The sequence below is a fragment of the Rhinatrema bivittatum genome, chromosome 10 (genome assembly GCF_901001135.1).
Source record: "Rhinatrema bivittatum chromosome 10, aRhiBiv1.1, whole genome shotgun sequence".
Lineage (NCBI taxonomy): Eukaryota > Metazoa > Chordata > Amphibia > Gymnophiona > Rhinatrematidae > Rhinatrema > Rhinatrema bivittatum.
In genome coordinates this window covers 74,696,754-74,721,479 of record NC_042624.1, presented here as the reverse complement: position 1 = coordinate 74,721,479, position 24,726 = coordinate 74,696,754, and the positions used below count along the sequence as shown (strand labels likewise).

At 45.4% G+C, this 24,726-nt stretch overlaps 1 long non-coding RNA gene across 1 annotated transcript; it reads right to left on the bottom strand.

The window, feature by feature from the left end:
- Nucleotides 1-1,199: 1,199 nt before the first annotated feature.
- On the bottom strand, nt 1,200-23,394 carry LOC115100463. The gene is made up of 4 exons (XR_003859076.1): nt 23,361-23,394; nt 17,873-17,989; nt 3,735-3,840; nt 1,200-1,373 (listed from the first exon to the last, which is right to left on the bottom strand). It is a non-coding gene; the product is annotated as an uncharacterized LOC115100463 (long non-coding RNA).
- Between the last annotated feature and the right edge of the window lie 1,332 nt (nt 23,395-24,726).

Here is a 24,726-nt window from a genome sequence, read left to right as displayed (position 1 = left end):
AATAAATTCTGAGAAGAAACTGCTACCAATGGCACAACTGATGCTAGTATTTTCACAGGGAGGGAGGGAGTGGGGTCACCAATTACTGTTTTTGCACAGGTCACCATTTAACCTAGAATCAGAATTGAGTAAACTTTTAATTTTCCAGAAACAGCACTGCCCTATAAAGGGAAAATCTTCTGAGTAATCGCTGTGTTAGCCTCTAAGGTGCCACCTGCCTTCTGTCATTGTTACTCTGTACAGTGAAAATCTCCAGAAGGATCATCCTGTTAGCATCTAAGTGCCACCCTCCTCCTGTCATTCTACTCTGAAAATCTTCAGAGGGATCGTCGTGTTAACCTCTAAGGTACCACTCGCCTCCTGTCATTCTATTCTGTACAGTGAAAATCTTCAGAGGGATCGTCCTGTTAGACTCTTAGATGCCATCCGCCTCCTGTACAGTGTACAGTGTGGTTTTTATATGATACAGAACTGCTCACACTATGTTGGGAGAAAGTTAAGTGTGCAGTTCCTTCAGGTGCATCCCCTTGGGTGGAGTTGGGGTGAGGTTTGCACATATGCACATGCTTTTGCATTTTCATGTATCTTCCCTTGCATCACTGCTCACGCACATTAGCAGCTTTGACTGTGCACAGGGAGTTTCCAGGGGTAATTTTCATAAGGAAATACCTATTTACTTTCATGTTGAAAGTTGGTGCTAAATCCACAAGTAAAAAGTACCCAAGGCCTCTGCATGGTCTTAAAATTGCCCCCATAGTTATCAAGTATGTGGGAGTTTTAGCGAGCAGACTTTATGCTAATATTCAAAGGAAGCAATGTGAGTGGTGTTTGGTTGAACATTAGTGTAAGGTAAAGGCGTTTACAGCTTCTGGGCACTTTGTGCAAGCTATGCTGTGCGGGCAGCTGAGAAGGGCAGAAGAGTGTGTGCTATGGAAGGCTGCACTTACATTTATCCCCACTGAGGACAAGTTTCAGAAAGGCCAATTACCCTGCATGAATCACAAAACCTGTCCCCCACACCTGAGCCCCTTTTGCCTCACAAGACAAGAGACGCACTCTCAAGGTTTCTGTGTCAAAGTGCTCAGCGCTGTGGATTGAGTCATGAGACTGTCTCTGTATATTTTATTTTACTGACATATTATGAGTTGTGAGGATCTTCTGCATCATTATACAGTAAAATAACACAGACTCACCAGGAATTTCGAAGCTTTTACTTTATTAGTTGAATTGGTTAAGTTGCAAACATAGTGCCATTAGCCTACATTTTTTCCCCTGAATAAAGCAATACAAGAGCCAGCAAGGCCAAGAAAATATCCTGGAGGATGGCAGAGTTCATGCGTGAGAAGAACTGGAAGATTCAGCCTGTTTTACCCCTTAAAAAGAAAAAAAATCAAAATGGTGATTTCATCCATATTCTCAATTTAGAAAACTACAATACAAAGAGGTTGATATTCAATGCTAGATAGCCAGATAAATAGGACTTATCTGGCTATCTAGCAACCGTAGAATATCTAGTTAGCCACATAAGTTGTGGGCGGTCCATAGGAGGATCAGGGTGGCGGTAATTAGTCGGATAAGTTATCTGTCTTGGTAGCGCTTTCTACAGGGATATTCAGCAGCGTAGCCAAGCTACTGAATATCCCGTCTAAGGCCAGGATTCAACATGTGAAATGATGAACCCTGCGCTACAGGGGGAGCGAGAGGGTGAAGCAGGGGGTGGTCGGGCGATAGCATGCAGCTGGCCGCACCACGGCAATGCGGTTTCGCCTGCCGTGATGCAGCCATCTTGCACACTATCGCAGGCATAACGCCACCATCAAAGGTGGTGCCATTTCCCGCGCTACTGAACTGACAGCCTAGCAGAATATTTTACATTGGTCACTAGGGATGTGAATCATGTGATCGATCGTCTTAACGATCGATTTTGGCTGAGGGGGGGGGGAATCTGATAGTTTTTTAGGTTAAAAAATCATTTTATTGGGGGAGGGGGGAGGGCGGGAAAACCGGCACACCAAAACAACCCTAAAACCCACCCCAACCCTTTAAAATAAATCCTCCACCCTCCCGAACCCCCCAAAAATGTTTTAAATTACCTGGGGTCCAGTGGGGGAGGGGGGTCCCGGCGCGATCTCCCGCTCTCTGGCCACGGCTGCGTTAAGAGAAATGACGCCGGTGGCCCTTTGCTTACCCAAACTTGCTCACACACATACATGTGTTTGCTTACCCAAACTTGCTCACACACATACATGTTTTCTCTTTTTCACAAACATACACTCTGTCTTACGAACATACACATGCTTTCCACACATTCACACACATACTCTCTCACTTACATGCACATATACATACACATGCTTTTTCTTCCATCTTCCTTTTCTCTCTCTCCCTCTTTCTCTCTCTCTCACACACACACACACACACACACATGGTTTCTCGCACATAAACGCACTTACTCTCTCACACACACATGCACACATACTCACACTCACACACATGCTTTTTCTCACAGACCTACACACATGTACATGTTCCCACTCTCTCACAAACACTCACTTTCACATACACACACAGATACACTCTCTCATATATGCTTTCTCTCTCTCTTACATACACACAGGCTCTGTCTCTAACACACTCTTTTATACACTCTCACATGCATACTCTTTTACATATATTCACACACAGACATGCTTTCTCTCTCTCTCACTCATCCATATGCACTCTCACACACACCTATGCTCTCTCTTGCACACAAACACACACACAGTATTTCTCAACATACACTTACACATCTTTTCTCTCTTACATACACATTCTCACCTGCACAAGCACACTCACACTCATGCTTTTTCACACATACTTACATGCTCTCTTTGTGTGATTGACTAAGTGTGAGTGTGTGTGACAGTCTCTCATACACACTCACAACCAGTCAAACACAAATTCATATACACATTCACATGGTCTGTGAAATACACTCTCATACACACGCACACACATACACAGAGTCTCTCTCTCTTTCTCCTCTGACCTTCAGGGAATGGAGACAATTCATTTTTCTCCTTTTTATAGGGCAAACGTTGCCTTTAAGCCTAGAAGGTCTGGCCACTGCTCCTGCTCTTCTCTTTACCATCTGGGCCAGAACACTGCTCTTGTTCTACACTCTGCTGGCTGAAAGTGCCCAACCGCTACTTCAGCTCCTCCCTTGGAGCAGAGCTGATGTTTTTCTTCAAGACCTCAAAAGCCTACTATTTTTTTCCAGCTCTGTGGGGCCCTGGCTTCCTGCCCCTTCTGGTGTGAGCAGATCTTCTTCTTTCTGCCTTCATGGGCCCATGACACGCTTCGTTTTCTGGGCCCGCAAGGGTGTGAAGAAGGGGACCCATCATCCTGCCACCAGGAAGACTCTGCTCCAGAATGTTGCTTCCACATCTAAGCAGAGCTGGTGAAAATACCAGGTGGCTGCCTCCTGTAGCACCCTAGTCTGCCTAGTGCTTTCACCAGCCCTGTCTGATGGCAAATTTCAAAGCACATGTATGTGCAGAAGTATCCGTTTAGAAAACTGCCCACCCTACGTGTGCATAAACTTCTGTGAGCAAAGCCCACGTGACTGACATGGTATGGTCATATGATAAGGAATGGAGTTTAGAAAGAATCAGACATTGTCTGCCCATCCCAAGTTTTAAATTATTTTACTCTCAAGAATAACTATACAGACATATCCTACTCTCACTTACCCAACAAAGAGTCTTTTACGCCTGACGGGGGTATCTTCTCCACCAAGCCCCTGCACAATGTCTCCATGCTCATCTGCCTGCATCAGCTCTTCACAGGCAACAGCAGCTGAAAATGAAAGAAGAATCCATTAATTCACCAGGCAAATACAAATAGTTCAAATATTATTTCAGGAGTTATTATTATGACTCAGACATGTTTTGGCTATTTATTATTTTGTCCATTCCATGCTTAAGGCCCAAAATTTTTATTTATTACATTTTTTAATAGCAGATTATCCCATATGCTAAGAAGTTTATAATAAGATTCATAAAGTATTTATTTATTTATTTAAACTCTTTTCTATACCGTCGTTAAGCTAGAAGTCGTCACAACGGTTAACAATAAGACACTTAAAGTAATGTTGCTTAACTGTTATTTTAACATCTAGACAGGCGCCTGTAAGGTACGGTACAGAGATTCATAATAGCTATAAGATGCTAGGTGAGGTTGTATGCTTAGGTTTATCAGTCAGTTCAAAATTATTCATATTCTACATGTTATCTGTTGCTGCTTAAAAGTAAAAAATACTCAGTATGAGTAGGTGTGTTGTGCCAGAGCACAAACTCATTTCTTTCTACAATTCTTTGGATTCTATTCTCCATTCTCTTTGTGGTATGCTTGTTTAAATAGCCATGTTTTTAGGCTCTTTTTGAATAGTTTGATGTCTTTTTGCAGTCTGATTTCTGATGGCATGGTGTTCCATAATGTAGGCCCTGCTAATGATAGGGCTCTATCCCTTACTTGAGTTAGTCTTGCTGTTTTGACGGAGGGAATAGTTAGTAATACCTTGTTTGCGGATCTCGGTTATTTCGGTAGCACCTCAATTAGTTTCATTAATTTTAAAAGAGTGTTAATTTGTTTCATTCGTTTTTTTGCTTTACAATTAAGTCAAAAGAAGAAGACATCATGGATTTTACTATCAAAGAAAAATGGGCCTAAGACCCAGACCAATGCTGGTTCTTGCCCAAGGATGGGTCCCGTCCATTCTGGAGAAAGGCACCATAGTAACATCAATGCAGCTCATCCTCTGGGCAGATGATATCATTATCATTCACTGGACCAAGAAAGAAGATGCCAGATGGCCTGTTCCTGGACCTCTGGTTGTAGGCTTAGCTTAGGCTTGGGATCTGGCTTCAGCTGTGACTCATTGTCAGACTTGGCAATAGTCCTTGGCTCTAGGCCTAAATCTGGTCCTGGCGATGGGACCCAGCTTCAGCTCAGGACTAAGCCTTGGAGAGTGACCTTAGCCTCAGCGATCAGGACCCAGTCTCATGCTGGGACCCAGCATCAGGTCTAGACCTAGGACCGGGCCCCGGCATTGGTTCCCAACATTGACTAGGCCCCAGAATTAGATTTGAGCTAAGCTGCAGGCCTAGGCCTGGGTCTTGTCTACCAAGATACGGCCTCAGGCCAGGGCTCCGTAGAAATACATTTCCACAGTTTTTACAAGTCTCAGAATTTAATGGAAATAAATAAGAATGAAATGAAAATTTTCATTAAACTTTGAAGGCACTGGATATTAGTATTCATGAACAATGAACTGAAACAAATCAACCAAATTCCGTTTTTTTGCTTATTTCTTTTAAACAAATGTGCATCCCTAATAAGCACTTAACCTCCTCTCAGTACTTCAACTGTCTTGAAAGGCATAAAACTTACCTATAAGTAACAGCTTCTCTCTCAGTATATAATAATTGCAAGTGGTTAGTTATTTTCTGTTTTTAGTTGTTGCACTGATTGTTTGGTTTTATACAAATTTAGTACTCACTCATCTAGACTATTACCAGTGATGGCTAACCTATGACACGCGTGTCAGAGGTGACACGCCGAGACGTTTTGGCTGACACGCGCAGCATTTTGTGGACTATCGGGATTTTTTTTTTTTATCGGCTGCGCCGAGCCTTTTCTTTTTCAGCTGCGTCGACCCTTTAAAATTTGTTTTTTAGTATCCCCCTACCCTCTGGACCCCTCCACCAATGCCCCCGGGCGCAGGGAGGCTCATGCGGCGCAGCGATGAGGCTCAACACAAAGATCGCATTTAAACACGCTGATGCTCCTCCTTCCTGCCTGTGCGGCCCCAGAAGTAAACGTTGCCAGAGCCGCACGGGCAGGAAGGAGGAAGAGAATCAGCGCGTGCAGAAGAGGAGGAGCTGCCGTGGGCCGCTGCGAATCCCAAGTTGCAGCGGCCCAAGAAGAGGAAGAGGCCCGGTAGCAGGGCTGCCGCGGCCCGAGAAGATCAGGCCGCTGCAGAGCCCATCCTGCGGCGACCCGCGAAGAGGAGGCCCAGAGGTGAGAGAGAGGCTGAGGGCCCGTAGAGTGCGTGTATGAGATGAGTTGAGAGATTGTGTGTGAGAGTGAGGACCTGAATGTTTGCAGAGACAGCATGTGAGAGCCTCTGTGTGTGTGAGAGAGAGAAGAGAGCATGTGCCAGTGAGAGCCTGTGTGTATGAATGATTGTATGAAAGAGAGCATGTGCCAGTGAGAGCCTGTGTGTATGAATGATTGTATGAGAAACAGCATGTGCCAGTGAGAGCCTGTGTATATGAATGATTGTATGAGAGAGAGCATGTGCCAGTGAGAGCGTGTGTGTGTGTGTGTGTGTGTGTGTGTGTGTGTGTGTGTGTGTGTGAGAAAGAGAAATGCAAGTGAGAATGAGAACCTGACTGTGTGTTTGAGGGAAGAAGATGGAGAGAAAAGAAACAGAAAAAAAAGACAATATAAAAGGAATTGGCAAAAAAATAAGAAAGGGAAGGTGGAAAAAAAAAGCCTGTGACCAACCAATTGGAAAACTAAGATCAGACAGCAAAGGCAAAAAAAAAAATAAATTTACTTTTTAGTGATTGGCACAAGTAATCTTTGGGAATGTGCAAGAATAGCACTTTCTCTACGGATCTCACAATGTACGAGATCAGCATGGAGAAAGTGGAAGCCCACGGGGCCTGCACAGAGGAGGCAACAGAATGGACTTCAGTGTCAGTAGCAGCAATCGTCACCTCCCCAATAGCCACGCGGCATCAGTGACAGTGGCAGCATAGGAATGAGAGAGGTTCTGAGGTTGCTGGCAAAAGAAAGAGAGGGGGTCTGCCTTTAGTGTGTGAATGTGAATGAATGGGACTCTGCCTGGGGGTGTATGTGTGTGAATGCATGGGTGCCTGCCTGGGGGTCTGTGTGTGTGAGAATGAATGTGTGCATTCCTGGGGGATGGGGAGGGAGTGGTGTGAAAATGAATGGGAGCCAATAAAAGAAATCAACTGACAGATGAAGTTTGTAACGCTTGCTTGGACTTGAAGTGTAACGAAATACCAACCTTCAACTGAAGAAATTTACCAATGAAATTCAGCAACAAAAAAGTCACTAAGCCAGGTAAGGTTAAAGAAGTATTTGTTTTTGCTTTATTAATAAACTAAGCCCGTTAAGCCCCGTAACAACGGGCTACATTTAAAAAAAAAAATTTCGGTCCATTTCCTTCCCAACTTCCTCCCCCCCTCTCACCTCCCCCCTCTAGTCTCCCTCTCCCCACCTCACTCGCTCCTCCCTCCCTCTCCACCTCCCCCCCCACCTCACTCTCTCCTCCTCCCTCCTCTACCCCTCCCCCCCACCTCACTCTCCTCCCTCCCTCCCTCTCCTCCCCCCTTTCCCCTCAGCTCACTCTCTCCTCCCCCCTCCCCCTCTCCCCTCCTCCGTCCTCCTCCCCTCCACTCACTCTCTCTCTCGTCCTTCCTCCCTCCCCTCCCCTCACTTTCTCCTCCCTCCCCTCCCCTCACTCTGTCTCTCTCCCTCTCTCCCTCTCCTCCCCTCAGCTCACTCTCTCCTCCCCTCCCCTCCCTCTCTCCTCCCTCCTCTCCTCCCCTCAGCTCACTCTCTCCTCCCCTCCCTCCTTAGCTCATCCACAACCGGAAGACAGGGGGTGTCCCCCCCCTCCCTCCCGCGCGCGTCCCGGCCGCTACTTAGCTTCCTCCCTGCCTCGCGCGCGCCGCCGCTGCTACTGCTCCTCCCTGCCCTCGCGCCGCCGCCGTGGCTCCGGCTCCTGCTCCTCCCGCTCGTCGCTTGCCAACCGCCTCGCTCCTTCTCCTCCCACTCGTTCGCTGCCGCCGCCACTCCTGCTCCTCCACTCGTCGCAGCTGCCCCATCCTGCTCATTGCAGCTGCCACCGCTACAGCTCGTTGCTGCCACCGCCACTCCTGCTCCTAAGGAGCAGGCGCCATTTTTTTTCAGGCATGCTCTGCTCTGGCCGACGTGCTCGCATGTGCAGTAGAGCTGCTCTCTACTGCGCATTTGTGGTACGTCGGTCCGGGCTCCCTTATAGGTATGATACAGTATATATATTCAAATTATAACTTTTTGTTATTGATTAGAGCTACAAATATCACAAAATTATAGATTTTTCTAGAAGTGACACACCACCCGAGTTATGCTCGGTTGTTTTATGAATTTTGACACACTGAGCTCAAAAGGTTGGCCATCACTGCTATTACAATGCCATGTACAGAGGATACCCGAATCACCAAACTCCACTGCCAGAGCAATCACTAACTGCAGAAAATGACAATGGGCCTCCCCCTCCTGTCTACTCACTATCAACAGTCTCCTTACAACTCAGCCAACCTGGGATTGCTGTTCCAGTACCTGACGGACTTCAGCCCTGCCAGGCACCACAGCTCACTAATGCCACCTCTGGTGTTTCTACTAACCTGCCTGTCAAAAAAGCAAACAGAATGTTGGGAATTATTAGAAAGGGAATGGTGAATAAAACAGAGAATATCATAATGCCTCTGTATCGCTCCATGGTGAAACCGCACCTTGAATACTGTGTACAATTCTGGTCGCCGCATCTCAAAAAAGATATAATTGCGATGAAGAAGGTACAGAGAAGGGCTACTAAAATGATAAGGGGAATGGAACAGCTCCCCTATGAGGAAAGACTAAAGAGGTTAGGACTTTTCAGCCTGGAGAAGAGATGGCTGAGGCCCCCCTCAGCCGTCTCTTCTCCAGATAGAGATGTTTAAAATCATGAGAGGTCTAGAACGGGTAGATGTGAATCGGTTATTTACTCTTTCGGATAATAGAAAGACTATGGGGCACTCCATGAAGTTAGCTTATGGCACATTTAAAAACTAATCGGAGAAAGTTCTTTTTTACTCAACACACAATTAAACTCTGGAATTTGTTGCCAGAGAATGTGGTTACTGCAGTTAGTATAGCTGTGTTTAAAAAAGGATTGGATAAGTTCTTGGAGGAAAAGTCCATTACCTGCTATTAAGTTCACTTAGAGAATAGCCACTGCCATTAGCAATGGTAACATGGAATAGACTTAGTTTTTGGGTACTTGCCAGGTTCTTATGGCCTCAATTGGCCACTGTTGGAAACAGGATGCTGGGCTTGATGGACCCTTGGTCTGACCCAGTATGGCATGTTCTTATGTTCTTATGTCTAATAAATGAACTATCTGTGTCTGTCTCCATACCCAAGCCTAGCCGGTGGTCCCTCTCAGGATATCCTCCTAGGAGCGCTGTCATCTGCCATCGGCCCAAGGACCCACCTATCTATATTCTACTACAGCACAGTGCCCTCTCCAAGCACTCCGCTGGTAACGAATTGCTACCAGATTGCCAACTCCTCCTTCAACAGGAGTATCCAGCAGCTGAAGTCATAACAGATTCCCAACTCCATCTACGAAGTACTACAAGATTGCTAACTTCTCCCTCCTGGAGGAGCAGATTTCAACAGATTGCTAACTCCTCCCTCCTGGAGGAGCAGATCTTAACAGATCATAACATATACTCAGTGAATTCTCTTCCAAGACTCAGGAACCACCTGCCATCAACGCAGAAGATGACCTAGAATTTAAGGTCGAAGAGATCCTTGATTTCCGTGAATACCTTCTTTCTTGTGAAGGTTTCGGCCCCGAAGAAAACTCTTGGGAGCCTCAGGCTAACAACCTTGATAAAGAGATGCTCCGTCAATTTCATCTCGCGCATCCTTTGAAGCCTAAACCTGGTACCCGCAGAGGAGACCGCCCTTTGAAGGGGGGGGGTACTGTTATTACTGTCGCTGCCCGACGTCTCCACTCCGCCTTCCTTACCTCTTTTGCGACTCCTCCCGCGGTTGATGGACGTCTGTCTGCCGTGGCATCTGCCTGCCGACCCCTCCGGTGTCCCCGGTCCGGCTTGGGCGCTGCATCCCGCCATGTTGTTCAGCTACCATAGGGCATGCGCACTGCGCGGCCCTGTTTCTTATGCTTTCTTTGGCGCGAACCTCGGGTCGTCCCCCTGTGATTACATCACACATCCTGGATACAAAAGCCTACTCTGTTTACTAGCTAATCGAGTTAGCAAAGGGATTCCTTACGGATGGGATTCGCTCTGTACCTAGCTACTCTGCCTCTCCTTAACTGGACTTACTGTATCGGGGTACCCGCTCCTCGGGGGCCTCTATCTTTTCTTCCAGGTTGCTGTCTGAAACCGATACTCGCTCCTCGAGGGCCCATGTTCCCGGACTCGCTGCCTGAACTCCACTTCTGCTTGGAAGATACCGCTGCCTACACCATCAGTGAGTTACCATCTACTTCTCTCAGAGCTATTCCCTGGAACCAGGTACTCCCTCCTCGAGGGCCTGCCTCTATTCCAGCTCCTGGGTTACCTACTGGGAGAAACCGCTGTGTGAGTAATCTACCAACAAGGTTCTATTCCAGAACCCTGTGTATGCTCCACTGTACTCACTATCTCAGTTTCTCTCCACTACAGCACAGCCATTGAGGGATCGCTGTTCCAGTGTCCTGAGGGACTACAAGCCCAGCCGGGCTTCATCTCTACTCACTACTGCCACCTCTGGTGGCTCCTCAACTCTGTTTAATAAAAGATAATTCTGTGTTGTGTGTCCTAAGCTGAGCGTGACCTGTGGCCCCTCACGGGACTTCCCCCCGTGAGCGTAGTCAGCAACCACAGCGTCCAAGGGTCCACCCAAAACCTTACAAACAATATAAAAAACTTGAATGATCAAGCATCGATCCAACATTAAGCATTCCCGGATTGATGAACCCCTAGTGTCACATTGCATTTCATCTGGACTCCGGTTTTGTTGTGGTCTCCACCGCTTCCTCTCCGTTGTGCCTGACCAGTGCCTACCTTCGCGGCTGGAGACACCGCGTTCCGCGACCCCAGGATCCCAGAGACGCTGATGGCTCCACGTGGCGGCCGCCATTGCCTGCCTGTTCCTCCGTGGCCTCGCGCGTACGCAAGTACGCCCACTTTGTGCGCCCAGCACCCGGAAGTCGAGCCCCGCATGCGCTGATGACGTCACGTACCAAGGCCGATATAACCGGCGCCCGGACGCCATCTCTTCGCCTTGCAACGAGGTTCACTACTGCCTTGTAGTTCTGAGTTGCGCTTCGTCCTTGCTGTGTTCCTGCCTCTGACTTTGGATTGCCTTGACTACGCCTTCCCTGCTACCTGCATCCGACCCTGGTTTGTTCCCGACTACGCTTTGCCTGCTGCCTGCATCCGACCCTGGTTTGTTCCCGACTACGCTGTGCCTGCTGCCTGCATCCGACCCTGGTTTGTTCCTGACTACGCTTTAGCCTGCCGCCTGCCCCGACCTTGGCCTGTTTCCATCTTGCTTCAGTCTGCTGCCTGCCACTGAACCCGGCTCGTCTCTGGTCCTGCTCCAGTCTACAGCTTGCTCCAGTTCCTGCTTGCCACAGACTTTGTTTCAGGCTACGCCTGCTCCAGTTCCCGCTTGCTACTAGACTCTGTTTCTACCCTCAGCCTGCTTCACTATCCGGTTGGCTACAGTCTCCGCTGCCGCCCACTGTCCTGCCATCAGCTGGCCCTCGGCCTGTACAGCCGGTTCCTTGCCAACCAAGTACTATTGGACTTCCTTGCTCTTATCCCGGCCTAAGCCATTCCTGTCTGGACTCTCTCCTATTGCCCAAGTCCCAAGGTGCCAGGACCCTACGGGCTCCTCCTGGGGGGTTCCTGGTTCCCGGGTGAACACCTCAAGCCTCTGGCTCCGCCTCCCGGCCTACCCTGTCACCCTAGGTAGGCCGGCCCAAGGGTCCACTACATCGCTTGCAGTATCAGACTGCAACAGGTTTGAAGACCTTTCTTTTTGCGCCATCGATCATGTACCTGAACATCGGCACTACGGCGATCAAGAATTACAACTTCTTAAATCGGAGCAGCGCTGGATATATAGGCTTGGCACTGTAGTCCCACAGGTTTGAACACAGATCTTGATCTATGTATGTTTTTGGGATAAAGATCCCCTCACTTAATGACATTACTCATGTTTTTAATTCTGCTAAAAGCCTGGTTGACTTGCTATCTGCTCATGTATAATTTGCATTGCAGTGACATCACAGCTTGACATCATGCTGTTTTGGGTATTTAATGAGACACTTCCCTCAGCCTCGTTTCCTCTTTCCCGTGAAGAAGACAATAGAGACGCCGAGTCCACTTTGAGACAGTAGCCTTTGGTGTTTAAGATAAGTACTTGCTTCTTGCATTATTTATAATGTTCCACTAAAAACATGCCTTTTTAATGTTTTTAGGCACAGACTCTTGTGATATCATTTTTATATGCCCCTGATGAAGCATTACCGTGAAACACCAGCCGTGTTGGGCTGTGTGTATTACTAACAACAACAAAGAGACCGCTGCCTTAAATTTCTTCATGGTTTAGAGTTGAAGTCAAATGGATATACAGACTTTGTAATTTTTTAGATAAAAATAAAATAACAAAAAACAAAAAATAGTTTTGAGATTTAATAAAATTCCAACATTTTTTAAAGTGATGGTGAATGATTAAAAGACCGGTTGGGTTCTTTTTTGGAAATCACAATGTCAGGCTTGCTGACACCATCACTTAGGTTATATTTTATATATTCTTGTGGTTTCCCTCATTGCTTACAGATTTCAATTACCCCAATATTGACTGGGTAAATGTAACATCAGGACTTGCTAGAGACATAAAGTTCCTGGATGTAATAAATGACTGCTTCATGGAGCATTTGGTTCAGGAACCAACAAGAGAGGGAGCTATTTTAGATTTAATTCTTAGTGGAATGCAGGATTTGGTGAGAGAGGTAACGGTAGTGGGGCCACTTGGCAATAGTGATCATAACATGATCAAATTTAAACTAATAACTGGAAGGGGGACAATAAGTAAATCTACAGCTTGAACACTAAACTTTCAAAAGGGAAATAGAGGAAAATAGTTAGAAAAAAACTGAAAGGTGCAGCTGAAAAAGTTAAAAGTGTTCAACAGGCATGGACATAGTTTAAAAATACTATCCTAGATGTGCAGTCCAGATGTATTCCAGGCATTAAGAAAGGTGGAAGGAAGGCAAAACGATTACCATCATGGTTAAAAGGTGAGGTGAAAGAGGCTATTTTAGCCAAAAAAACAACGTTCAAAACTTGGAAGAAGGATCCATCTGAAGAAAATACTATAAAACATAAGCAGTGTCAAGTTAACTGTAAAACATTGATAAGACAGGTGAAGAGAGTGTTGCTTCCATCGGTCGCAGACGGCTGCGCCCTCTCTGCCTCACCTGTTTTCTACCTCTCTCTTCTAGGGGTGTGAATCGTGTGATCAATCGTCTTAACGATTGATTTTGGCTGGGGGGGAGGGAAATCTGATCGTCGTGTTTTTGGGTTTTTTTTAATATCATTAAAAATCATAAATCGGGAGAGGGTGGAAAAACCGGCACACCAAAACAACCCTAAAACCCACCCCGACTCTTTAAAAGAAATCCCCAACCCTCACGAACCCCCCCAAAATGTTTTAAATTACCTGGGGTCCAGTGGGGAGGTCCCCGGTGCGATCTCCCGCTCTCTGGCCACGGCTGCGTTGAGAAATGGCGCCGGTGGCTCTTTGCCCTTATCATGTGACAGGACAAAGGTAGCGCCGGCGCCATTTTGGTTCCTGTGACCTGACGTCACGTGTGCAGGAGATCGCTCCCGGACCCCCGCTGGACCCCCAGGGACTTTTGGCCAGCTTGGGGGGGCCTCCTGACCCCCACAAGACTTGCCAAAAGTCCAGCGGGGGTCCGGGAGCGACCTCCTGCACGCGGGCCGTATTGCCAGTCTTCAAAATGGCGCCGGCGCTACCTTTGCCCTCACTATGTCATACGGGCGTCTACATCAGCCTCTGCTGGAATCAGGTTCTCGGGTTAACCCATTCTGCAGACCACTACCACTACTATGTCTTCAGCTTGGTTGAGAGCATACAACACCAGTACATCTTGAGCCTGATTGGAGGTCATTACAGAGATACCATGAATCTAAAGAAACTGTCCATTCTCGGGCAGCTCCGTTGCTCTATAATAAAACTTCCTATCTTCTGTGTCTGCTTACTAAGTTGTTTAGAATAATATTGTTGTTCCCCATGGGACCCCTCCCCATGGGAGGGGTCATCGCCACTACGACAAAGGGTCCACAACTATGTCCTCTTGCTGTAGTTACATGATGTTAGGTTCCATATTAGGATCTACCACCCAGGAAAAAGATCTAGGCATCATAGTGGATAATAGGGATGTGAATCGTTTTTGAACAATTAAAATTATCGTCAGATAATTTTAAAATCGTCCAAAATCGTTAGAGTGCACGATACAATACAAATGCCCCCGATTTATCATCAGGGGCATTTGTATTATATCGTTAAATAGGGGGCGGGAAAACCGGCACACCAAAACCCACCCCGACCCTTAAAAACAAATCCCCCACCCTCCTGACCCCCCCCCCCAAATGTTTTAAATTACCTGGGGTCCAGTGGGGGGGTCCCAGACGTGATCTCCCGCCCGTATGACATAGTGAGGGCAAAGGTAGCACCGGCGCCATTTTGAAGACTGGCAATACGGCCCGCGTGCAGGAGGTCGCTCCCGGACCCCCGCTGGACTTTTGGCAAGTCTTGTGGGGGTCAGGAGGCCCCCCCAAGCTGGCCAAAAGTCCCTGGGGGTCAAGCGGGGGTCCGGGAGCGATCTCCTGCACGCGTGACTTCAGGAGTCAGGAACCAAAATGGCGCTGGCGCTACCTTTGCCCTGTCACATGATAAGGGCAAAAGGGCCACCGGCGCCATTTCTCAACGCAGTCGTGGCCAGAGAGCGGGAGATCGCGTCCAGGACCCCCCCCACTGGACCCCAGGTAATTTAAAACATTTTGGGGGGGGTTCGGGAGGGGGGGGATTTGTTTTTAAGGGTCGGGTGGGTTTTAGGGTTGTTTTGGTGTGCCAGTTTTCCCGCCCTCCTCCGATTTACGATTTTTAACGATTTTAAAAATAAAAAAAACACGACGATCAGATTTCCCTCCCCCCCCCCCAGCCAAAATCGATCATTAAGATGATCGATCACACGATTCACACCCCTAGTGGATAATACTTTAAAATCATCAGCTCAGTGTGCTGCAGCAATCAAAAAAGCCAACAGAATGTTAGGAATTATTAGGAAGGGAATGGTTAATAAAACGGAAAATGTCATAATGCCTCTATATCTCTACATGGTGAGACCACACCTTGAATACTGTGTACAATTCTGGTCGCCACATCTCAAAAAAGATATAGTTGCGATGGAGAAGGTACAGAGAAGGTCAACCAAAATGATAAAGGGGATGGAACAACTCCCCTATGAGGAAAGGCTGAAGAGGTTAGGCCTGTTCAGCTTGGAGAAGAGACGGCTGAGGTCTTTAAGATCATGAGAGGTCTTGAACAAGTAGATGTGAATCGGTTATTTACACTTTCGGAATATAGAAGGACTAGGGGGCATTCCATGAAGTTAGCAAATAGCACATTTAAAACTAATCGGAGAAAATTCTTTTTCACTCAACGCACAACTAAGCTCTGGAATTTGTTGCCAGAGGATGTGGTTAGTGGGTTAATGTAGCTGGGTTCAAAAAAGGTTTGGATAAGTTCTTGGAGGAGAAGTGAATTAACTGCTATTAATCAAATTTACTTACGGGCCAATATAATAAAATCGTGGGAGAGCAGGCAAGCTGACAGCCACGGGTTTGGAAACCGGATGCCGGCAAAATTGAGCATCCTGTTTTCAACCCACGAGCCGTGGGCCTATTTCAATTTTTTTTTTTTTTACTTTTTTAAACTTTTTTAAACTTTCGGGACCTCCGACTTAATATCCCGGTGCCAGAGAAATTAGCACCTACCTTCGTGTAGGCACTAATTTGTGAAAGTAAAATGTGCGGCTTGGCTGCACATTTTACTTACTGAATCGCGCGGGAATACCTAATAGAGCCATCAACATGCATTTGCATGTTGTGGGCGCTATTAGGTTTGGGGGGATTGGACGCGTGTTTTGGACGCGCCTTTACCCCTTACTGTAAAAGGGGTAAAGCTAGCGCATCGAAAACTCATGTCCAAATGCCGGCTAACAGTGTGCTCCATCGGAGCGCACTGTACTGTATGGGCCTGTTAGTGAATAGCTACTGCTATTAATTGCATCAGTAGCATGGGATCTTCTTGGTGTTTGGGTAATTGCCAGGTTCTTGTGGCCTGGTTTGGCCTCTGTTGGAAACAGGATGCTGGGCTTGATGGACCATTGCTCTGATCCAGCATGGCAATTTCTTATGTTCTTATGTTCTTATACCCCAACCCTTAATTGTTTTGTAATACCTCCTATCTATTTAAATACCCAACACTCATAATCTCACTGTACTAAAGAATCACTATTTAGGGCTGGATTCACTAATGCTGCAAGGTATAGTGAATCCAGCGATAATGGGGGGGGCGGGCGGGGGGGGCAAAACAAGGGGGGCGGTCCTGTGCTAGCTGGCAGCGATCGCACCGCCACAGTGCAATCGCTGCCAGCGTCGCGCCGAATAACTACACCATAAAAGGGAAAGTTATCCATCTAAATGGATTAGCCGCATATTTAAAAGGCTTATCCGGCTAAATTCTAGCTGGTTAATGAATTATACGGCTAGAATTTAACCAGGTAAATTGGGGGCATTCCTGGGGCAGGAGGTAGGTGTTCCAGGGAGGAGCGGTGTTAGCTGGTTAAGTTAACCTACTAACTCTAGACATGCTATAGGGAAGGTCTGAAGTTAGCCAGATACCACATATCCTGCTCACTCTAAATTATCTGGGTATATTCAGCGGCACAGCTGCACTGCTGAATATCCCAGTTAAGTTAGCAGAATATTTACCCAATACATTTTTCCTAAATTCTTCGGCACTCAAAATAGCAAGTATATCTCTATGCAGGATATTTTGTGGGATAATTTTCAAAGGATAAGTGAGCTGACACATAAGTTAGGCAGCTTCTTACAAAATTGCCCTCCAAATATATTGTAATCCGCTTCGAAGTGTCTGACCAGCCTCAAAGAGAGGAATAGAAATCTTAAATGAAATGTATTCCATTATTCTCTTTTTCTTTGTCCTATTCTAACTACATATCACAGTTTGAAGTGCCAGCACAAATATTGAAAGACATAAGTTAATATTTTAAGAAGGTATAAAAGGGCTAAACTCTGATATTGTACTATATGCACATGCTGTGCAAGGACTTACATCTTTAATACTGTTCTTACTGTCAACCTACAGTCTTATGAAAATCAAACCTCAAGCACTAGTCTATTGTCTATATTATCAGTAATATCTACTTTGGAAAAGCTTACATTTCTCCTTCATTCAACATTTCTCCTTCATTCAACAAGCATTCACACTATGAATCTCATCTAACCTAACCTTCAGCTATACCATATGATTCCTTACCTTCTCCAAGTTCTTATACTCGACAATGGTATTTACTATCTGCAACTCCATACCCCCACCTGGTTTATCAATTCAGGCTATTATATATAATGAGACGTTGGTTTGCCTCGGACAGATTATTTGCTCCTGCAAATACATGTTTATTAATATTCTATTGTTCGATATTTATGCATATTATTTGAAACCCATGTTTTTCTGTAAAGCCTGTTGCTATTAATTGTTTTACTGTTTATTTTATACTGTTACATGTAAAGCCTGTTGCTAAATTAATGTTTCACTGTAAACCGAGGTGATGTATTACTATACGTACCGCGGTATAGAAGAACCTATAAATAAATAAATAAATAAATATTAATTCTGCTGTAAAAACATTACTCACCAAAGTAGTAGCACAGTGCCAATGTGATCAGCAAGAAGGTAACAGTGAGTCTCATGGTGGTTGATGATTCTTCTCTAGGAAGTCTAGTTTTGAAGTACAGCAGATCTCACTGTGCAACTGCAGAGAGAGAGCTCAGATATATATACTGAACTGTAGGTATGTACACACACATGCAGGTCTCTTTCTAACAGCTTACTCGACAAAAAAAGTTCTAGAATCCAGGTGACCAAAAATATACAAAGATGAATTTCATTTATTTATTTTATTTTAAAAAAATGTTCTCATATGGGTTTTTGGCGAGAATATATTTTTGAAAGTCATATGTCTTCTTTCTTCCAGAAGGAACAATTATTTACACAACTTATAATAACCCTTTTAGACATCCCAAGTCTCCTCTAGGCCAGAGTTCTCAATGTTTTTTCTGTCAGGATACACCTGGCAGATGGCTCTCACATGTGTAATACACTGAACACAAGGCCATCATAGGGCTAAATGTAAGCATACACTCTGCATCAACAGTAACCCTCCTCCCCAGCCCCCCTCTCCTCTCCAACAATGGATACAGAGCAGAACTAGGACATTTGCTGTACAACTCATCATACCAGAAAGATATTTCTGGAGTCATTTCAGTAACAGCAAAACTAGCTCTCCATACTACCAGGCGCAATATCCCTACTTATGAAAAGACAGCAATTTACCTCCAATGCATGTTCTATTGACATAATCCAATAAATAAGTCTATTACACATGCCTATCTACTAGTAAAATACCTCATCTCGGTCATACACACAGACCCAACCTTTATCAAGTACAAAAAAACACAAATACAAATATGGAGACAGAAACTGGAATGGAAACCCAAAACAAGCCATTCGGAAATATGGCACCTAACATACTCCCAGGATTTGCAATAATGCACACAAACCAGTCCACACAAAGTTACACCTGTATTATGGAATGCACTCCAACAGTAACAACCCTTTCTTAAAGGGGTTAATTTAGATATAGGTGAACCAGTAGATGTAGGGTATTTGGATTTTCAAAAGGCATTTGACAAAGTCCCTCATGAGAGACTTCTAAGAAAACTAAAAAGTCATAGGATAGGAGCTATGTTCTTTCATGGATTACAAACTGGTTAAAAGACCGGAAACAGAGGGTAGGACTAAATGGTCAATTTTCGCAGTGGAACAGGATAAAAACAGTAGAGTGACTCAGGGGTCTGTACTTGGATTGGTGCTTTTCAATATATTTATAAATGATCTGGAAAGGAATAGACGAGTGAGGTAATCAAATTTGCAGATGATACAAAATTATTTAGAGTAGTTAAATCACAAGCAGATTGTGATCAATTGCAGGAGGACCTTGAGAGACTGGAAGATTGGGCATCCAAATGGAGGATGAAATTTAATGTGGACAAATGCAAGGTGATGCTTATAGGGAAAATAACCCTTGCTGTATTTACATAATGTTAGGTTTCATATTAGGAGCTACTACCCAGGAAAAAGATCTAAGCATCATAGTGGATAACACATTGAAATTATCAGCTCAGTGTAGTGAGGCAGTCCAAAAAGCAAACAGAATGTGTGGAATTATTAGGAAGGGAATGGTGAATAAACCTGAAAATGTCATAATGCATCTGTATCGCTCCATGGTGAGATTGCACCTTCAATACTGTGTACAATTCTGGTTTCCGCATCTCAAAAGAGACACAGTTGCACAGGAGAAGTACAGAAAAGGGCAACCAAAATGATAAAGGGGATGGAACAGCTCCCCTATGAGGAAAGGCTAAAGAGGTTAAGGCTGTTCAGCTTGGAGAAGAGACGATTGAGGGAGGATATGATAAAAGTCTTTAAAATCATGACAGGTCTGGAACGGATAAATGTGAATTGGTTATTTACTCTTTCGGATAATAGAAGGATTAGGGGGCACTCCATGAAGTTAGCATGGGGCACATTTAAAACTAATCGGAGAAAGTTCTTTTTTACTCAACGCACAATTAAACTCTGGAATTTGTTGCCAGAGAATGTGGTTAGTGCAGTTAGTATAGCTGTGTTTAAAAAAGGTTTGGTAAGTTCTTGAAGGAGAAGTCCATTACCTGCTATTAATCAAGTTGACATAGAAAATAGCCACTGCTATTACTGGCATCGGTAGCATGGGTTCTTGCAGGTACTTGCAGCCTGGATTGGCCTCAGTTGGGAAGTGAAAGCTTGGCTTGATGGACCCTTGGTCTGACCCAGTATGGCAATTTCTTATGTTCTTATGTACTTACCTATGAAAAGGCAACACTACAAATATGACATGGGCTTAAACATTAATAGGAATATGCAGAAGGAAAAAATGTTTTTGTTTGTTAATTTGGTTTGTTGGGACCCATGATCATTTCATTGGTTTCACTACAAAAAAAAATTATGTTTAATTAGTTTTCTTTGTTTTCTATTAAAACCTATGGGGGAAGTATTACAGTCTCTTCTGGGCTCCAGAATAGTGATTTTTTAATAAATTCTAATGAAACTTGTGATATGAAATCATTCAAAAGGGGAAAAAACTGCAAGTTATATAGAGCAAGCAAAGTGGCATCAAAAGTGGCATAAATAGCAACTTAAGGCCACACAAAGGAGCAAAGGCGAACCAGGCTAACAGGATTCACAGAAGTTCTCTAAAGCAACTTGAGTGGAGAAAAAAAGCAGCAAGAGGAGGAAGAACAGCCCACGGTGCAGAAGAGCATGCCAGCCCAGCAATAGCGTCATGAACATCTGATGGCATCAAGAGAGGCAAAGTGGCACTAAAAGTGGCATCAGCACCCTAAGGCACCATGAAGGGGGAAAAAAACAGAAAACAGGGCAGAAAAAAATCCCAAGGTACTGAGAATGAGAACAAGAATAAAAAAGAGTGGCATCAAGATCTAAAAAAACAGAGGCGAGGTGCACAGCACCGCCAAAGATTGGCAAGAAGACCTCAAAGTGTAAGACCTCGAGTATGCCAAGAAGGAACAGTGTGAGAAAGAATTTAAGAACACCAAGGCGTAAAATCTGCCCAGGGTGACAAGGCCAAGTGGCCCAAGACTCCACAGGTGTAGAATGAGGGCCATAGCATTAAGTCAGAGTGACATGGGAGATGCCAGGCATTCTGTTGGAACATACAGACAGCCATTAAAGGGGGGTGCTTCTCCCTGTTGAAGTATGGTTGCACTTGGATGATCCACCAATCTAGTAGGATATGATTGTGTCACAGTGTAAGCCATGCACTTCATAGCTAGGTAGGTACCCAAGTGCCCAGTGCAGTGGAACTGTGAGTGGGCCATGAAATCAGTTTTAGCTCACAGAGAGGTGCAGCAAGTCTGCAAAAGAATGGATAGCCATGGCAAGAGCAAAAGATGGCTAGAAAGTGAGTACATAGATGAAGAATGGCATTGAAATCCTGAGGAGTGTTTCAGTAAGTTTATAAACCAATGTATGACTTAAGCATGAAGAAAAGTGGGCAGGTACTGTAGGGGTGGTGTAGGGGAAGGGGATTTGCCAAAAACGTTGAACACAACTGGAATAGTAGGGAGCCCCCTCAGGTACCACTACCAAGACCTGCTTGGAATAGCAGTGGCAGCAGTGGCGCTGGTATAAGTAAGAACTAGAACGGTAGGAGCATTGCAATGCAACGAGAAGGTCATCCATAACACCTACAAAGGAGTTTGCCAGCTCTTGCACATGCACAGAGTAGCAGAGTGAGCGAGCATTGTAATGTGGCAAGAATGGCTTGGAGCAACGGCAACAGACGTGATATCGGTTTATACTTTTTAAAAATTGGAATGGTAGGAGCAGAGCAATGCAGCGAGAAGTGTAGCTGTAACACCCCCAAACCTGTAGTGTTGTCAATGTCTGGTCCATATAGCAATTGAAAAATACCTATTGTGCAGAACATGTAGCATTCTTAGGGACTGCAAAGTTTATTGGGAACTAATAAGGATCCTGAGCCTTGCTAAGATTGTTTTGATATGGTTGGTTGGAGCATAGTATGCTGAAGCTGTAAGTGTCCAGTTCCCATGGGTTGTGGTGGGAGCAAAATAGCCTTATGTAGGATATGTCAGTCCTTATTGCATATGGTGGAGCATGGGATGCTGCAGCTGGAAGTGTCAGGCTATGGTGCTCATGGCTGGAGTAAGTCAAGCTTATGCAGGAAACGTCAGGCCTCAGTGGTGTTGTTTGGAGCAAAGGAGGCAGAGGATCTCAGTGGAGTCATGCCAGTGGTGGTGACTGGTCAAAGAATGCAGAAATTAGTGGAGACATGCCCCAGTGGTGGTGTTTGGCATGACTCTACAGATTTTCTGTGCCTGCTTTGCCAGAAAAACTGACACCACTGCTGAGGCATGACTCCACTGCTCCTCTCTGCTTTGCTCCAGTTGTTGAGATGAAGCAGACAGGGGAGATCGGTAGAGTCATGCCTCAGTGGTGACATTTGTGGAAAAGGAGGCAGAGGAACTCTGACGTCAATCTTCAATGATGGTTTTTGGGGAAATGGAGATAAAGGATCTCAGTGGAATCATGCCCAGTGATGGTGATTGTGGCAAAGCAGGCAGAGGAAGCCAGTGGAAATATATCCCAGAGGTAGTGTTTGGGAAACACCACCTCTGAGTCATGACTCCACAGACTTTCTCTGTCTGCTTTGCCAGTAAAACTGACACCACTGCTGATGCATGACTCCACCTAATTCTCCTGTCTGCTTCTCCTCAAACAGTTGAGGCGAACTAGGCAGAGAATATCAGTAGAGTCATGCCTCAGTGGTTGTGTTTGTGAAACGCCAACACTGAGGCATGACTCCGCTGACTTCCCCTGCCTGCTTCACCTCAACAACTATTTAGGATGAAGCAGGCAGGGGAAGTCAGTGGAGTCTTGCCTCAGGGGTGGCGTTTGGAGAAAAGGAGGCACAGTGTCTCTGTGGAGTCTTGCATCAGTCGTGTCATTTGAGGAAAAAGAGGCAGAGCGACTCTCGAGTCATGCGTCAATGGTGTCATTTGGGGACAAGGAGGCAGAGGAACTCAGTGGACTCATGACCCGGGTGTGATGCTTGAGGGTAAGCTAGTAAAGAATATCAGTACAGTTATGCGCCAGTGGTGGTGCTTGGAATATGGGAAGTAGAATCAGGATGTGAAAAACCCCTGTGGTGGTTTTGGGGTATGTTAGTGGATGGCTGCTGCCTGATGTGCTGCCAGACTCTTGAGTTGTTGGAGTTGGGCTACGGCAGTGGAAGGCTGCTGCTGGATGTCTTGACAGACTCTTGTGTTGTAGGGAATTGCAGGGGAAAAAAATTCATTTTTGTTTTTGGTTTGTTTTCAAATTTCAGATTGCAGATTGCTTGATTAGTTTTATTCATGTGAAAAAAAACAAATCAAACAATAAAAAAAAAAAGCAGCCAAAAAGCAATAACGAGGTCTCCCAAAGTCTCCCACCCATCCAAGCAGAAATATTCCTGGGTCAGGATCTTCCCAGCCCCCACTTACCCAGTCCAATGGGGATCCACTGGCGAGCATACCTGGGAGAGAGAAAACATTAAGAGGAGAAATAAAGAAATTCAATCTGCATTACTGAAATAAGGAAATTTCAATAAACATGAAACTGCAGCGATTGTCACATTCTGCTGCCTCCTGAACTTGTCTCCATCCACAAAACTGGGGGCCTTCACACTCTGCTGCCTCCTGACTTATGCCCATACCTGGGAACTTTTGACTTCCAGTCACCCTGAGATTACCATGGATTAGGGGGGGCTGGGGAGGGCTGGGGGGGGGGGGGGGGAACAGGGGGAGGGCCACTGTACGGTGAAACTGGATGCTCACAAATTTGTTCTCATAAACACGCTTACATGTTCACACTTACTTTCACTGCTCATTCTCTCACATTCTCACATGTCCATGGCATTTACACCTTTACTTCTGCCATTCTCCCACCTACACACAAACACACACTCTCACTCACTCACGTCTCTCCCTCTACCATACACACATGCCCACTCACTTTCACACCATTGCTTACTTGCAATCAGCTCTCTTCTACTCACCTACATACACTCTCATACACACTCACTCACTCTCACAGACATGCTGCTCATTCATTCTCTCTTCCCCCCTTTCGAAACACACTAGCAACAGCAGACTCTAACTTGTGCTCCTGGAGCAGCAGCAGCCTCTTTCTTCTCCTCCTGTGCTGCAGAAGTGGACGCTGCTTGTTTCCTAGTCCTCGTTTGATGCACGGGCAGGAAATCGCAATGTCGATTGCCCAAGGCAAACAGGATGGGGCGGGCAAGTGGCTGGATACAGGAAACAGGCTGTGCAGGAGCAGGTGGTGTCACGAGGAAGCAAAGTTAAGAGTTAAAAAGGTCCGGAGATGTTAGAAATCACTGTCGAGTTCCTCCTTTTTCAGCCGTACAAGACCAATGTCATTCCTTTCTTCTTTCCGGGTCCAAGCAGATTGGTTTTGCTGCAGCACCCAGAGATTTCCAGTATTGGCCCGGAGACCCGGTAATTCTTTTAGAATTCTGGAGTCTCCAGGTCAAATCCGGAGAGTTCCCAGGTATGTTAATTATCATTCATATATTCATAATCATTGTTTTAATCTCCAATTCATCACTATTATTCAATTCACTGTTATTCAATCAATATAGTCAGTATCAATATTTAATATTAATCATCAATTCATCAGGTAGACCAATGAAATCCTGACCAACCCACCTACCATTACCTGCTATTAGTTAAGTTGACTTAGATAATAACCACCGCTATTACTAGCAACGGTAACATGGAATAGACTTAGTTTTTGGGTACTTGCCAGGTTCTTATGGCCTGGATTGGCCACTGTTGGAAACAGGATGCT